At 35.5% G+C, this 11029-nt stretch overlaps 1 long non-coding RNA gene across 1 annotated transcript; it reads right to left on the reverse strand.

Moving 5' to 3' along the window:
* Window positions 1–5017: 5017 nt before the first annotated feature.
* LOC127870204 (uncharacterized) lies at window positions 5018–7467 on the reverse strand. Its single transcript, XR_008044695.1, has 3 exons — window positions 7436–7467; window positions 6684–6820; window positions 5018–6307 (listed from the first exon to the last, which is right to left on the reverse strand). It is a non-coding gene; the product is annotated as an uncharacterized LOC127870204 (long non-coding RNA).
* Between the last annotated feature and the right edge of the window lie 3562 nt (window positions 7468–11029).

Genomic DNA, 11029 nt, shown 5'->3' on the forward strand with positions numbered 1-11029 from the left:
TATAATTTGTTATTGGGTCAAAAGGCCGATACATCAAGAGTGTAGTTCAGAATAAATTACGAACATTGGAAAACGTTGTTTTGGAATTAAATCAGTAAAAATAAATCGCTATAAACACTAAAATGGTCTGTGTGTATGTTTATTGACTATGTCACAGCAGGAACGATAACTTGTATAGGCGTTATGTTTTAATTTCAAACAAGAGGTCAGCCACTATATGCAGCGGGTACCTGTAAATAAACTGTGAAATGCACACTGACATATTTTGAACGTGAAAGGCAGCGTGGCTCATTTGTAGCGCACTCGCTTTTGCTTCATGTTGACCCGGGTTCGAATCCTGGGCTAGGCAATATTTTTAATTCAACTTTTTTCTTGCTTTTATAATAAGTTAAGTATGTTTAAAACATTATAGATGTGTAAGGCAATATGACATGTTTTTAAAATACGAAAATCTGTGAACAAGTCCGATACATCTAGGAAAGTGTAATAGATTTCAACTGCATATGATCAAAAGAGCCTGAAAGGAAGAAAATCCCAGCAAACAATCTATATGGGACCCATATGGGTCCCATGTGGGCACCTATATGGGCCCCATGTGGGCTGCCAACATGGGACCCAGATGGGAAGTGCAACCGGGCTCCACATGGGTCCCATCTGGGCTGCCCCATTAAAGTATATGGGGCAGCCCAGATGGGGCCCATATGGAGCCCGGTTGCACTACCCATCTGGGTCCCATGTTGGCAGCCCACATGGGGCCCATATAGGTGCCCACACGGGACCCATATAGGTCCAACATGGGCATTCCTTTTACTCAATATGGGCTACAGACGGGTAGCCCTTTTACTCAATATGGGCTACATACGGGCAGCATTGTACTCAATTTGGGCTACAAACTGGTAGCATTGTATTCAATATGGGTACACAGAGCCTGTAAAATTTTGGACAACGCATTAATGGAAATTCAGGTTATGTTAGAAATAATATGTAGGCTGCAAACATGAAATACTGTTTGTTCAAATTGAACATCAGACAAAAGATTCTTGTATATGTACTTCCAATTTCATTTTTTTATAAATGTTTTATCTATTTCTTTTTACTGGAACAGACTGATATCAAAGGGTTTAAGAGCTTAATAGCATTATCCTGCAAGAAATACAAGGTTTTTGTTAAAAGACTTAAACATTTATTAAAGTACTCTCAACTTTTATTTACATAAAGTATTACACACATATACATGGATTCATACATACATAGCAGGAGGATCCCACGTTAACTATTCTACCAGAAAATTCTAAAATAATATGGTGATTCCTAACTTTTTAAATGTAACATGAGCAAAAATATTATACATGAAGTTGCTAACAAAAACATGTTTCTATCTAATGTTCTATCCGCATTGAGTAATGTTACTCATAATCTATAAACCCAAACCAACAGTAAATCTATTTTATGGAACAATAAAGACATAACTTCAAACAATAAGACCTTTTTCTATAACATTATATATGTCGACCAGTTATACGACTATAGAATTAAGGACTTCTATTATTTTGATATTAAATATATATTACATATACAGAATACCTTCAAGTATTTTCCTGATGTACTACACATTACTACAAAGCATACCCATGCAGAGCTCCAGATAAGGGTCGTATTTTCGTAATTACGAATTATTTTCAAGTCTGTTACATATTTATTTTAAAATCTTGTCATACCATTAAGAATTACAAAATCAAGTTACGAATATTATTTTTACATCGGTTCGTATCGATTTTTATTGAGTTCTTTTCACGTATTAAAGATCATTGCGGTGCTTATATAGAATAGTGTTTTTCCCAGGAGGGCAAAGGGGCATGGCGCATTACTTTCAAAAAGGGCATTTTAGCGCGCAGTTTAGGCAAAAAAGGGCAAAAACGTTCCGTGAATACCTGAATAAGGGAGAAACATGTAATCGCATCAGAAGCAGCTGTGGAAAAAAACATAAAATATAAACAAGCACATTAAATGGTATATAGTAATTGATGTATTTAACCTACTATGATTTATATTAATATATTTACCTTGCAATGTACATTTAAGTTCCAAGCTGTTTCAAAACACTGTACAGCACGACAAACATAACTAGAAATGGCGCGGCAGAGGCCGACGCGTATCCCCACGCCGCATGTTTGACCCAGGGGCGCCCCAGGGTTGGTAATGGGGCCATGCATAGTTGAGATTGACCGTATTGTCATAAGAGAAGTTCAGTTTCAATTAGAAGTGAATCGGTGTAGAAATGAAGAAATTATAGTAAAAGGCAATTTTGGCTGGGCGTTGCCTATGTGGGCGGGGCGCCCTAGGGTTGGTAATGGGACTATGCATAGTTGAGATTGACTGTATTGTAATAAGAGAGGTTCAGTATCAAATTGAAGTGAATCGGTGTAGAAATGAAGAAATGGTAGTAAAAGGCAATTTTGGGTGGGCGTGGCCTATGTGGGCGGGGCGCCCCAGGGTTGGTAATGGGGCCATGCATAGTTGAGATTGACCGTATTGTCATAAGAGAGGTTCAGTATCAATTTGAAGACAATCGGTGTAGAAATGAAGAAATTATAGTAAAATAACCTTAAAAAATGAGTAAAAATCTCTGACCCGGCCCCACCCCAACCCCCATAACTTTTGATCCAGGGGTCAGATCAAAATTCGAAATAGAGCAGGGTCGCTCATATGCTCATAGCTATCATGTGTGTAAGTTTCAAGGTTCTAGTGCTAATAGTGTAGGAGGAGATAGTGGCCAGGACGGACGGACGGACAGACGGACGGCGGAGATAACCACAATATCCCCACGCTTTTCAAAAAGCGTGGGGACAAAAACAATTTTGGGTGGGTGTGGCCTATTATGGGCGGGGCGCCCCAGGGTTGGTTATGGGGCCATACATAGTTGAGATTGACCGTATTGTCATAAGAGATGTTCAGTATCAATTTGAAGTAAATCGGTGTAGAAATGAAGAAATTATAGTAAAAGGCAATTTTGGGTGGGCGTGGCCTATGTGGCCGGGGCGCCCCAGGGTTGGTTATTGGGCCATGCATAGTTGAGATTGACCGTATTGTCATAAAAGAGGTTCAGTATCAATTTGAAGTGAATCGGTGTAGAAATGAAGAAATTATAGTTAAAGGCAATTTTGGGTGGGCGTGGCCTATGTGGGCGGGGCGCCCCAGGGTTGGTAATGGGGCCATGCATAGTTGAGATTAACTGTATTGTCATAAGAGAGGTTCAGTATCAATTTGAAGTGAATCGGTGTAGAAATGAAGAAATTATAGTAAAAGGCAATTTTAGGTTGGCGTGGCCCATGTGGGCATGGCCTTTGTGGGCGGGGCGCCCCAGGGTTGGTAATGGGGCCATGCATAGCTGAGATTGGCCGTATTGTCATAAGAGAGGTTCAATATCAATTTGAAGTGAATCGGTGTAGAAATGAAGAAATTATAGTAAAAGGCAATTTTGGGTGGGCGTGGCCTATGTGGGCGGGGTGCCCTAGGGTTGGTAATGGGACCATGCATAGCTGGGATTGACCGTATTGTCATAAGAGAGGTTCAGTATCAATTCGAAGTGAATCAGTGTAGAAATGAAGACATTATAGTAAAAGGCAATTTTGGGTGGGCGTGGCTTATGAGGCCGGGGCGCCCCAGGGTTGGTAATGGGGCCATGCATAGTTGAGATTGACCGTATTGTCATAAGAGAGGCTCAGTATCAATTTAAAGTAAATCGGTGCAAAAATGAAGAAGTTAATGTAAAATAACATAAAAAAAATGAGTGAAAATCTCTGACCCGGCCCCGCCCCTACCCCATAACTTTTGACCCAGGGGTCAGATCAAAATTCTGTCACTGTCACCGTCGCACATATGCTCATAGCTACCATGTTTGTAAGTTTCAAGGTTCTAGTGCTAATAGTGTAGGAGGAGCAGGTGGCCAGGTCGGACAGACGCACATCACGACAATATCCCCACTTTTTCTCCGAAAAACGTGGGGAAAATAAAGCAATATATGCATATGAATCTGATTATACAAAGATCCACTAACATATAAATAAAACCATGTTTGTCTTATTCCATTTCTAACGATACTCTTTGCAGATGTCTAATATTGCGAGTAAACTGATCGCAAACAATATGCAAGCACTCGTTTCCGTGAAATATCGTGATACACCCACTGAGTAGATTACAAATAAGTATGTTGTTGCTATCAAAAACATGTTTATGCATCGTTGATTATAACAGACATTTCATTAATTCCTTCTGAGTGTATAATCTCCATCGTTAATTCGATCGTTAACGACGTTATTTGCCATGTTTGCCGAGTCACAATTTAATTCTGTATGTCCGCCATGTTGTCAAAATGTCAAATGATGTAAGCGACAGGTGCGCATAGCAACGTAAATTCGTCTTTACGTCCGCCTAATACGCGATTCTCATTTTGTTTAATTAGTGTACGTCTCAGTAATTAATTCAATAAATAATTATCTTTTAGACGATATCGAATAATAATTAATTTGTTTGTGTTTTTAAATGTCATTATGGGTAAAAATATATGTTTTGATATAACTGAATTATGTATGAAATGCCACGAGGATAACATCGAAATTTTCATCAAAAGTCTCTGAAGTAACAGTCCACGATTTTATCGTGGAGGAATACACATTACCGACCGATTAGTGGTATAACATATCGATTGATACTGACATGGGGTTATTCACGCATGACTAATTCACAAACGCGCTGCCTCGGAGGTCATAATCTGATACTAGTCGGCTTAGAAATTTGGTCAAGATGTTATCAATATGGACAGAAAACAGCGGGTACTCATAAAAGGGCAGGGCGGCGGCCTTTGGAAAGGGCAGCGTGGCGCTAAATGGCTTTGAATGGGGCAGCGTGGCGCTACAAAACAGGGGCATGGCGATTCGCCACGCTAAAACGGCCTGGAAAAAACACTATAGAATGGTTATCGGGTTTGTTTAACAAAGCGCATTTTTTCCAATAAAAGCGGCGTATACAGTCTATCTGTCAAAAAACAATGGCAGCGCCCAGAGAGCGTCCTAAAAAACTGCAAAGCGTCCAAAAACACGCGTTTAACATATTGTACACAAAGTGAGCCAAAGTTAAATGTTTAGAAAGACATTATAGAAAAGATCTTATATGATGTTGTATGTTCAGTTGCCGACACAGTCGGAAAAGCTAAACAAAAATGCGACACGATGGGTCCAAACTTAAACACACAAAAAACATTGAACGAGTGGAAGGGACAAGTCCCGTGGCTAATCGTTGAAAAGATTGAAGGGGAGACCCATTTTAATTGTGAAATATGTAAAAATTCATCTAAGGCATGCAATCTGAGCAGTTTGGGCATATGAAGGTTTTTGAAAAATAAAATTGTATAATACTGAAAAGACGCTGTTGAACTAGTATGAATAAAGTTGCTTGTATGTTTATTTTGATTTTTTTTGCATGAAAATAACCATTATTATTTATTTTTAGGTCATTTACAAAAAATAAGAATTATTTTCCAAAACTTAGTAGTAACGTTAAGAATAAAATTTCAGAGTTAAGAATTCTTTTTGAAAATCTGGTAGTAATTTAAGAATTTCACAAAACCTTATCTGGAGCTCTGCCCATGCATATTAAATCTTTAACCAATACAAATAACACACCATGTACTCAAAGAACATTCGTAGAAAACATACTTGCGAGACTAAACCAAATATTTTATAAACTACAAATTAAAAACCCTGCAGAAAAATCCAAAACTCAAATAAATGGCAAATCCTTTTTCGAGAACAAGTCCACATTATTATCTTTGATATCTTCATACATTCTAGTGTTTTTCGTAACTGCACATGATATATATATATATATGTCTTTTAAAACCTTCAAAAACTGGAATGCTGTTTCTTCTTTTGCAAAGGAATATATACCGTTTCATTTCCAGATAAAAAAAGATTGTATGCTTTCTTAGAAGATGAGCCTTAAAGGAATGGTTTAGGATCAATGGAGAAAAAACTGTCAATTACATTTACAACATTGCTTAATATATTTGATAAAAAAGCTTGAACTATGCAGCAGTCCTAGAAAAGATGGATTGTAGCTTCATCACCAAGATGCTCTTCAAACTCATCCATTTACTCAAATGTTCCAATTGGAAGACTGATGTTCTCTGGCAGTTGCATTGGCTCGTCATCAGTAGCTGACCTCGCCAAGAGCCGCTGCAGCATCCGCTTCATTTCCCTGTTCTCATCTCTGATTGTTTCCAACACCGTTAAAATCTGTGTAACTGCATCTGACGACAGAGTAAAAAACAACTGTACCTAAAATTATGTTGACAATAATATATATCACAGCTGGGTCGGATATAATTATATCGGATGTGTGACGATATAACGGTGGCGGGCCCGATTTGTCCCAACAGCTGTTGTACAGCTAGGGCTGATTATAGCAACTTACACCTATATGCCCGTCAACGTCAATTTGTTTCTTTTATTAAAAGAAGTATATATTATTATAGATCACTAAATGACTGTGTATTATATATTTTTTATATTAGATTATCTGTTTACATCAATTATTTATGTAATTAACTATCAGGTATTTTATAAGCAGTAATTCCAAAACTGAAATAATTTTAAGTTAAAGTTTCAAGCACAAAAATCAGTTACTTTGTCCTATGAACTGTCTTTGGGAAGGCTCTTCAGCTGCCTGGACTTAATGGAGTGACCGGCCTCTGTCATGCACTGCTGGACATTCCTTGTAAAGACGATGTTGGCAAACGAGGCGGTGGTGAATATTTTATTTTCTGAAATAAATTTGTACAATAAACATTACGAATTTAATTATTTCTTAATACACAGACTGTTTTAATAATCTGCAAATATGTGTTTAATTTAAATAATCATTAAAATTTGCCCACAGGCAGACAACCTTGGCTTGCGTGCAAGTAATCAAAGACCTATAAAAAAACATTATAGTATACGTCTTTGATGTAATACGTTTAAATTAATATTATCAATGTACGAGATGAGTAAGATTCTCATGCATTAGCATAATTACTAATTAAGTGTTCCATTTTTTCAGACATGCGCCTGTCTGCTATAAAAAGTTTGTATTGAATTTTAGGCAGAATCAAGTTGAATTAAGCAGTTTAACTAAGAGATTGATCTATGGCGACAATCGTACGTAACGACTTACTTCGCGAAAATACATGACAAAGGCAAAGCGAATAAGAAATCTAATAATTTGCAGTTCAAATTATTAAACACACAGGCATTCATTGAAGTAACAGATAAATAAATAATGCGTGATCAGCAATATATATCTGATTTTAAAAGAAATATAAAATTACGTGTATAATCAAAGACCTATAGATTGTAATCTATAGGTCTTTGGTATAATATACAATTTAACAAATTACCGTTTCGAGTGTTTTTGTTTTGAATGTTTTCGCGAGGCGGAATTAACATCTGCGCATGCGCATATTATTTAAATACTACTATTTTTCTGCGCGATTATTTAAATTAAAATTATCTCTTGAAAATAACTACATATTAATCATAGTATATACATTATTGAAAACAAAGCAATATCAAAAACAGAATTTTCAAAAAATGTGCGCCCGATAGCTGATTTTGTCCTTTGTTGGGCGGCCCAAATGGGACCCGTATGGGACCCATATGGGCTGCATATTATTTGCTTATGCATTGATTTTATATTTTTGGGTAAAATATTAGCAGTTGAGATCAAGTTTGTCATATATACGTTTTAAGAAATTAGTCTTTAATCAAATAAATAAAAGTTTATATCTTTTTCCTGATAGCGCAATAATATGGGACCTATATGGGACCCTTAATGGCATTCCCATATGGGCTAACCCATAAAGGTCCCAAATGACTCCCATTTGGGCTTACCCATATGAGTTTGCCCAGAAACAGCCCGGTAGCTGATTTTGTGCTTTGTTGGGCGGCCCAAATGGGACCTATATGGACTGCATATTATTTGATTATGCATTGATTTTCTATTTTCGGGTAAAATATTAGCAGTTTAGATCAAGTTAGTCCAGCATATGTTTTAAGAAATGAGTTTTTAATCAAATAAATACAAGTTTACATCTTTTTCGTGATAGCGCAATAATTTGGGACCTATATGGGACCCTTATCGGCATTCCCACATGGGCAAGCCCATATAGCCCCCAAATGACTCCCATATGGGACCCGTATGGGACCCATATGGGCCGCATATTATTTGCTTATGCATTGATTTCTATTTTTGGGTAAAATATTAGCAGTTTAGATCAAGTAAGCCCTACATACGTTTTAAGAAATGAGTTTTTAATCAAATAAATACAAGTTTACATATTTTCCCGATAGCGCAATAATATGGGACCTATATGGGACCCTTGTGGGCATTCCCATATGGGCTAGCCCATATTGGTCCCAAATGACTCCCATATGGGCTTACCCATATGGTTTGCCCAGAAACAGCCCATATGGGACCCATATGTGCATGTTTGCTGGGATGATTAATCCATAATATGATAAATATGATGAAGCGGAAACGTGAACTCGTGTTTTAATTGTGAACTTATAATCGAAATCCTTACAATACAATATAATATTGCATTAGCAAATAAACTATAATGTATCATATCTTACGGACGTCCATTCGAGTTTACTTTACACCAGCAATGTAATGGTTTAAAATGCATGACATAATGACATGGATACATATAAACATGCTGATAAGCAGTCAAATGCATATATATCCTAAACTTGAAGCTCAGTTAAAGAGAGTTCTCAACAAAGCATTGACAAAACTACATTATTTAAAAAAACATGTTTTATAATTTGTGCACAATATCAATATAATACATTAGGAAAAACGTCTCAAATAAATGAAACATAAATGGTAGAAACTAAAATCGAAAAACGGCATACAAAAAATAAAATAACAATCAGCAAATGTTTCGAATACAATGTTAAGGCATTTTTCACGTTATCTTAAACACTTGTTGACATTTTTTTTCAAATCACCAAGACAGTTATACATAAGACATAATATGGTCGAATTGTTAATTAAGAAAATTATATATAATAAAGTGTGTGATGACTTTTTGATGTTACTACTTACGCATTTTTTCATTCCAAATATGTATTTTTTGACAATTTCTATGGAACAGTGCTTGTTTTTATAAAACCATCATTCTACATTTTTATGTCACTGGCGACGGCATGTGTTGTTCTTGCAATCAACAAATTGGCTTGTTCATTATATACAGCAGTTTAAATATTGTATATGAGAGCATTTAGGGTTCGGCTAGATTTAGAGTGCATAGACATCGAATTAATTTCGTATAGATTGGATCTTAAGGGTCAAGTTTGTTTGCAATTTATTTGACCAGAACATTTTATAAACTTTTAAGTTGCCGAATGTATATTGTTGAGTAGAATCTATTTTAGGACTGGGAAAGAGTCGATGAATAGTTCATTGAGTGAACATTGTGCGTCCTTTTTCCATTGAACTTCTCAACACATTTTCCGCTTCTGAGTCATTCTTGAAAACCAAATACATAAACACTCCCTAATTACTAAATGAGCAAACTGAAATTGGTAATTTTTTTTTTTTTAATTAATTCGTGACAAAAACCATACGGATGCAATTATTGGTATACTGACATTCTTTACTTCAAGGTGTTTCAAACACAAGTTTAAGAATGTTTATATCCATAGTGCGCATTGAGTAGGTGCTTTGGCGTGTCTCTTTGCAGAAACAAAAGTATGTGTCGAAGAGGGTCATTATATATGACAAAATATTTCAAATAGCAAAGTCACTTGTGTTTGTGTTTCCAGTGGGTTTAAATAAGGCAATTGAAAAAATGTGTAAGTCAACGAAACACTTATACATTCGGACATATGGCGGTAAAGTGTATTTATATAAATTTTGAATATCTCAGATTGAAATTTATGGAAAATATAATAAAATAAGACGTCAATCAAGAAACCGGCATAATTGCATCAATAGTTCATTCATACTTCATAGTTGATATAAACGTTCAAAAGGTGTGTGCCCCATATATATATATATATATATATATATATATATATATATATATATATATATATATATATATATATATATATATATATATATATATATATATATATATATATATATATATATATATATATATATATATAACGAAATTTACAGATTTTAAAATACAATATTAAAAACTTCATTTTTTTATGGTTCACAATGTTATTATATCAAGGAGCAAGGTATGTTTGTTGCAGATACAAAACCAGGGACAACCATTTTGACAATTTTTTTACCAAAAAAGAACCAAGTTGTTTATGGTTAAGTTCGGCTAGATTCGATGATATTATCAATATTAAAATGGATACAACTTTATAAATGACTTTCTGTGACATAAATCTATGCGTTATCACCAGAACGACACATGGCGTAATTAAATGAACAAACATCGCCAAACGTAATCGAAACATTTAAAATTTGCATACAGAGTAGTTGTTGACCAAACAATTTTTAGTGGAGGTTTCTTATGCTTCGCTGTATTTGTTTACAATTGTATTACTCAGCGAAGGACTATTGCTCTGTATCTCAGTAGTAAACAGTGCGGACATTTATAAATATTTCAAATGTTTCCAATAGAGAGATAGTACCCCTAAAAGAAGAATTTATAATTGAGATTGAGACTATGCTTTCCGATTCTTACAGTTATAAATGAGCACCGCGATACGATATATCTTTTGTGTAGAAAACATGAACAAAGCGTGTAAATGTACTTGTACTGTTCCGAACAGATTTGAATTATTAATGAATTTAAGATTGGTGTATATTGTGTCTTTTAGGTTGTAAATGTCAAATGTGAGTGAGCTTGGCCCGTTTTCCTCATACTTCAGAAACCAACGGTCATAACTTCAAAGTGCAGCACCTTCTAAAAATCCACAGGCAGATCTTTATGAAATTTTCTCACATTGCATCTTCATCT

This window comes from Dreissena polymorpha, chromosome 1, assembly GCF_020536995.1.
Source record: "Dreissena polymorpha isolate Duluth1 chromosome 1, UMN_Dpol_1.0, whole genome shotgun sequence".
NCBI lineage: Eukaryota > Metazoa > Mollusca > Bivalvia > Myida > Dreissenidae > Dreissena > Dreissena polymorpha.